The following is a 6,110-nucleotide window of genomic DNA, read 5'->3' as shown; positions in this document are numbered from 1 at the left end:
GCCCCGGCACGGGCGTGGGCGCTGCCCTCAGCTCCTCCAGAAGGCACTCACTGCTCACCCAAGGCCCTAGCTCTGGATGGGGAAGGGGAAAGGCACGGACCCTCTCTGCTTTAAAGCCTGGAAGGACAGATCTGACGAACCCAAGTGGCCAAACAAAGCCACTCTGAAGCAAATCCTGAGCAGAAAAACAAACTGATTAAGAGTAAATAAGAGCCCGAGGGAGTGAATGCATGCTAAGTGATGTAGATCTGTACAGATACTGCACACCTTCCTGCAAAACAAACCAAACCCCCATATAGTGCAAGAGGTTATATTTAGCCATAATAATCACAGTAAGAATGTTGCACACCAATGAAAACCTGGTATCTTCAAGGAAAAAAAAAAAATAAAGTGCAAATACAGATCAAGATTAAAATAATTTATTTAAATGCAGATTTCTGGTTTGCTGGTTTAAATTACTTTAAATTAAATGCATCCTTTTTATCAGATTTGCCACTACGTTGCTCCTGTTTTTCTTCAGTATAGATTCCTTGAAACAGATGGATTGGGTTGTAATACAAATCAGAATTTTATTTGGACATAATTAAAAGAATGGTGTTCCACAGAGAAATCAAATACCAGCATAAAAACAGGTTATAAAATTTCTGTAGAGAAAAAAGTCATTCAGTATGAAACGGCAGAGAAGAGCTTGCTGTTGAGTCAGAGTGGGACTCTGTGTCTCTCTATTGTCTCTCCACAGTTTCAAGTACATGTGTTTTGTGATTCGGGCTCTGATTTACATCCTGTATATTTGTACTCTATCCATGCATTTTCTAACAGCACCATCATCATGGCTTGCAAATGCAGATGACAGTGGCACCATGTGTTTACATACAAGCATTTTCATGGTACTCAGAGAAGAAAAAAGCATCATTAATATAGGCATTCATACATTGTTTTCCAAAGTCACAGCCCGTGCTCTCAGGCATGGACTGCCTCTTCCCAAGTCAGATGGGCCCATGAACTTTCTACTGCCACTCTAATCATGTATCCTTATCATTACAGAGTTACTGGCAGCCCTGTTACAGCATTATGGTTTATCACCTCACCTTCATTTTAAATTCAGGATTTTCTTGAAATATGTATTTCTGACATTAGCATATTACACCTAGAAGGAAATTCCAGCCTGTTATATCTGTACCTGCATTTCTTCCTCAGGACTCAACCCTGCTTTTAGACGAGCAGTCCCAGGGAAAGTAATTGAGCTCATCAGCTGCCAGTCTGTAGTAAGGAGGCATCACAACCCCTTCTTACACACAGAGGAACCTGGACCAGCTAGTCACTTCATTAAGGCTGACTAAATTTTAGATAGGCAGCTGAACTCATGGATGCTATTCTCAGTTAAAGCTCCTTCTCTTTTTCTAGGTATTGCCATTCTTGGTGTGTTCTCCTTTGGAGAGCTCCCTGATTGCAAGGAGACTGCAATAACAGAGAGAGGGCAGCAATCAAATGCTTTGTTCTGCTTTGATCAGAGGCAGAAGTCATAATTTTTCTATCACTTAAAGTTTCCCTAAGCACATATCCTTGATTCTTGGAATCTCTGAGTTCAACGGAAGAGGTATTACGCATCTTTAGGACGCTAACAAAGTTGCAGGACTCGTATATATTGAACTCACAGTTCAAAAGACACTGCTTTCTGTGAGCACTGCAGCAGGTAATATAAGCCCTCCATTTTAAAGCAAAATCCCCATAGAAATAAACTTTCTCATGCCCTTGAATAAGCCTTCAGCATTTCATCTCTGTGTGCTCCAGAAACAGGTTTAAACAGGTAGAAGAAGTATTGCAGCTTGAAAAGGGAAGCTTGGATGTAATAAGAAAGGGCCTTTAAATTCTGCTAAAAACGTTTCCTGTGGAAAAGAGGAAGATGCGAGGGCATCACACACACTACATTTTTCCTTTGCTTTCACAGAAACCATTAGGGAAAAAGCAGAAAAGACAAGTGAAATCTTGCAGCATATGTGCTGTGTAGGGAAAATTAATTTCACTAATCAGCACTTGTGGTAGAAATCCTTTGCACTCAAAGGGAAATCTGTTCAAATACATTGCTGCTACATTTCTCCTGTAGACCCACTGACATCACCATCTTTTTCTGTGGCAAAGCCACCACTGCAGAAATGTACTTTCAGTGAAGCCAGACATCATTATTTTGAACATTTATTGTTGGGTAGTGTTATAAGTTACTTTTTCTCTGGAATTTTGAAGACGGCAAAAATACCTGCAGGACAAAGAAATATAGCAAGAGATTTTTATTGCAGTGCTGGGTACCCATTTCCAGCACTGGGTGCACCTTTGAATCATGCAAAGAGCACACCGCTGTTTGAAAACCGCGCTTTTTGTACCCTTTGAAATCAGTTGTTGAATATTCATTTTACTGTCCGCTTGTTGCCTTAAAAGGTAATTTCTCTGCCTTGGAAGTGGGTGTTATCTTTTGGCTGGTTGCAACATACTTCCCCTGGGCTCGTACAGGGGGGTCTTGCATCATCCTCACATTCCAAGGCATGGAGGGTCTCTCTGTGTATCCACATGGCACAGAGGAATACATTTTTATTCATAATTTGTTCCCTGTTCCCGGCCGCGAAAGATCCCTAGTGAGAGGTCCAGATAGGACCCTTCACCTTACAGTCTCCACGGTACGCCTATAAGTTAGTAAATATACAGAAATAGTTCTTTTGTTAGTACCCCCTGTTCATTTTAATTTGCTTGGAATAAAATCAGTTCCTCAATTTTTCACAGGTAGGAGCATACAAAAAACCCAACCTCCCCCTCTTTCTCAATTGACACCTCAGAAAAATATCAGAAAGGTCAGAACTGGGTAAATACTGAAAACCAAAACACAGCACCTACTCTGCCTTGAGGATTCATGACCATATACCTTCCTACAGAACTAGGATACCTTTTACTGTTTTCAAGGTGGACAGATGTTCCAATCTGTGTTAATCTGAACTAAAAGCACATCTGCATGCTTTTAATACAAGAATGTCCACTTTGAATGGGAAATAATAATATTTTTAGAGATTTTTTTTTTTTTTTTTTAGAATCACAGATTTATGTTGGAAGATTCCTTTAAGATCATTGAGTCCAACCACTAACTCAGTACTTCCAATTCCACCACTAAACCATATTCCTAAACACCATGCCTACACATCTTTTAAATACCTCCAGGGATGGAGACTCAATTGCTTCCCTGGGTAGCCTGTTCCAGGGCTCAGTAACCCTTTTGGTGAAGAAATTTTTTCTGATATTCAAACTAAACCTCCTTTAGCACAACTTGAGTCTATTTCCTCTTGTCCTGTCAGCATTTTATGGTTCCAATATCAGCATATGGAATACAAGGTATGTGGAGTAATGAACTGAATTCAGTTGGTAATACTCATCTGTTTATCAGTGGAGTTAAATGACACCAGTTTTTCTTTTCCTGTAAGAGAAGGGCAGAAGGCAGACTTAAGAGAGATTGTCTCAACACAATATCAGTAGCAAAATAAAAGTACTTTGTGAAATAAGATGAAAATCCAATAGTTTCACATTACAGAAAATCCCTTTCACTTTACAATGGAAAATAAGAATAACAAACCCCCCACAGCTCAAGAGATTTCTTGTTCTTGCTTTTCCCCTAGCCATCACCCACCTTCAGACTCTAAAACTTTCAAGATTTGAAGAAGTTAAATGCTTCATCTTGGCACAGACTGGAGCCCAAGTATAATGTTGTTTACAGAAAAAAAAATAAAAAAAAAAAAGAGAGGACTTTAGAAACTACAGATTTCACTTGTGCAACCTACTTTCAGTATGGCAGAACAGACAGCATCAACCCCTCAGAGCTCGGAATGGAGCTCATATTCCAGACCATTCACTGAGAGGTCTCAAAACTAATTTCACCCAGAGATGCTGCTGGGTGATGCCCCCACTCCAATAGATTTGGCATTCCATGTGCACTGGTGCTCAGGGTACCACCAAAGGAGGAGATCTCAGGCAGTGTCCCTGTGCTGGCCCTCATCCACACCTTCCCTCCAGGCTGGCTCCTGCAAGCTCTTCTTTTGCAGCAAGGGTGCTCACAAAAGGAGAACCCAGTCTCCCATGTTTTCCGCCCCAGTGAGTGAAGAAAGAGCAGCAAATATATGCTGGTTCCCCTCAATAAAGCAGGATGGATGCACTGCCTGCAATGGTTGTGCCAGACCTCACTGCCAGGGAGTCACAGTCCTTGGCAGTACCAGGCTATATCAGCACACAGGTGGCTCAAACTTTGTGTCTGGCTGTGCTGTAAGTTAGTATTTGTGCTGGTATGTTGTAAGCTTCTGCTGGTACGTAGGGCTGGCAGCACTGGTCCTGTTTTCACAAGCAGCTTAGGCTGGCAGGGAATTGAAGCTCTGTGGCTGAGATGGCCTCATCCTGACTCCCCTCACTGTGGCCCCAGGACAGAGAGTAGGGACAAGACAGCAACACATGCAGCAGCACTGGCTGCTAAACCAGGTGAGAGATCAGGTAGACACTTCTGGTATTCAGTACCTGGTAGTTCAGGCTGGGCTGTGTTTTCCTTTTTTTTTTTTTTTTTTTTTGTGATATTACATGGAAGATGTTGAAATGCACCAAGGAGCAGGCATTGAAAAGGGACCTGCCTGAACTCAGAGGGCTACAGTGTTGTAGGCCAGGGTGCACATTTACAGCACACTCCCTGCCCTGTTCCCCTGCCTCAGAGGGCTGCTGGAGCCCTGCCTCTCCTCACAGGCAGGGCACCTGTGCTCCCTGCTCCAGGCATCAGCAGTGCCAGGGTGCAGCTGAGGACAGCCAGCTCCCTGGAAAGCTTGCCTAATCAGGCATTTTGCTATTTGGCACAAGTGGCTGCATCAAGGGGAAGATGATTTTCAGCCGGTTTCTTGCCCAGACAGGACAGCATTGCCCTGTTTTCACCTGGGGAGCAGAGCCTGCCCTTGCATTCACCAGGGGAAAAAGTGTGAGGTTCTGAGCTGGCTTCAGAGTGGATCACACAGAGGCAAGGTCTGAGGACTTTGAACTTCCGTGGATCCCTGCAAAACCTCTAGGACCAAACTGTTCTGATCATAAAACCACAGTGACAAGGAGAAACTGACACAGTGTAAACATAAGCAAGTAAATGTGTGTCAAGATGATGACATGCAGATACGAAAATGCCTGTGTAAAAGGGATGGATCAAGGTGTGAAGCAGCCTATTTGAGAAGCAGCACTTTAGCTCTGCCTTCTACATGAGGTCTGTTGGGCATTTGTCTTGCCAACTCGGGGAATCTGTCAATACAACTAAAGACTGACAACCTCTAAGTGGGTTTTGCTTATGAGAACGTTGTTTTGATTTTAGTAATCCACAGCTGATTCCCATGATGCTTGGTTTCCAAGATACAGGCTTGCAAAAATCCCAAGAATTACTTCCATATGGTTGATCACAGACAGGGACAAATCTCACTCTGGAGCATTTATCCCTCAGTGCCCCCTTGGAATCTGGTTCAACATGCTAACCCAGGAAAGAAAAAAATTAAACAAAATTGCTGTTCTTGGACATCTTTGTGAGTCTCATCAATTTACTGGAACCAGCATCAGCAGAAGGATCTGGTGGATTGAGGGCAGAGGGAAGGGACAGGTCCCTGTTGAAAAAACACAGGCATTAAATCATCTCCAAATGTTGTATATAATTTCACCCAAACCATTGTGTTCAGTCCTCTCCTGCCTTTAAGAGTGAAGTTAAGGCAAAATCACCCCTGGTGTGCCCTAGGAGCATGTAAATGAGGAGTTAATTAGAATCAATGAGCATGCTGCTACCTTGCAGCCCACTTTCCAACCTGCAGTTTTCCCATATGGACAAGCACTGTGTATGTAAGTGTGAATACCATTCTGACACAGATTTGTATATATAATGCAACATTGATTTCCATGGAAGTCACCTCCAAAGAGCAGAACTATAACCTTTGCTAAAAGCAGAGCAGAAAGCAGTAGCTGTAATCAGTGCTGCTAGGCATTGCTGTTCTCTGCTTTGGTCATGGTTAGGTTTCATTTAAAAAATTTCATCTGCTGGGATGAAATTTTTTTAGTCAGATATGGTTTAGACTGAT

Source organism: Myiozetetes cayanensis, unplaced genomic scaffold (genome assembly GCF_022539395.1).
Source record: "Myiozetetes cayanensis isolate MyiCay16 unplaced genomic scaffold, myiCay2020 scf5-8, whole genome shotgun sequence".
NCBI lineage: Eukaryota > Metazoa > Chordata > Aves > Passeriformes > Tyrannidae > Myiozetetes > Myiozetetes cayanensis.
The sequence above is the reverse complement of the archived record's forward strand: the minus strand, read 5'-3'. Positions refer to the sequence as shown.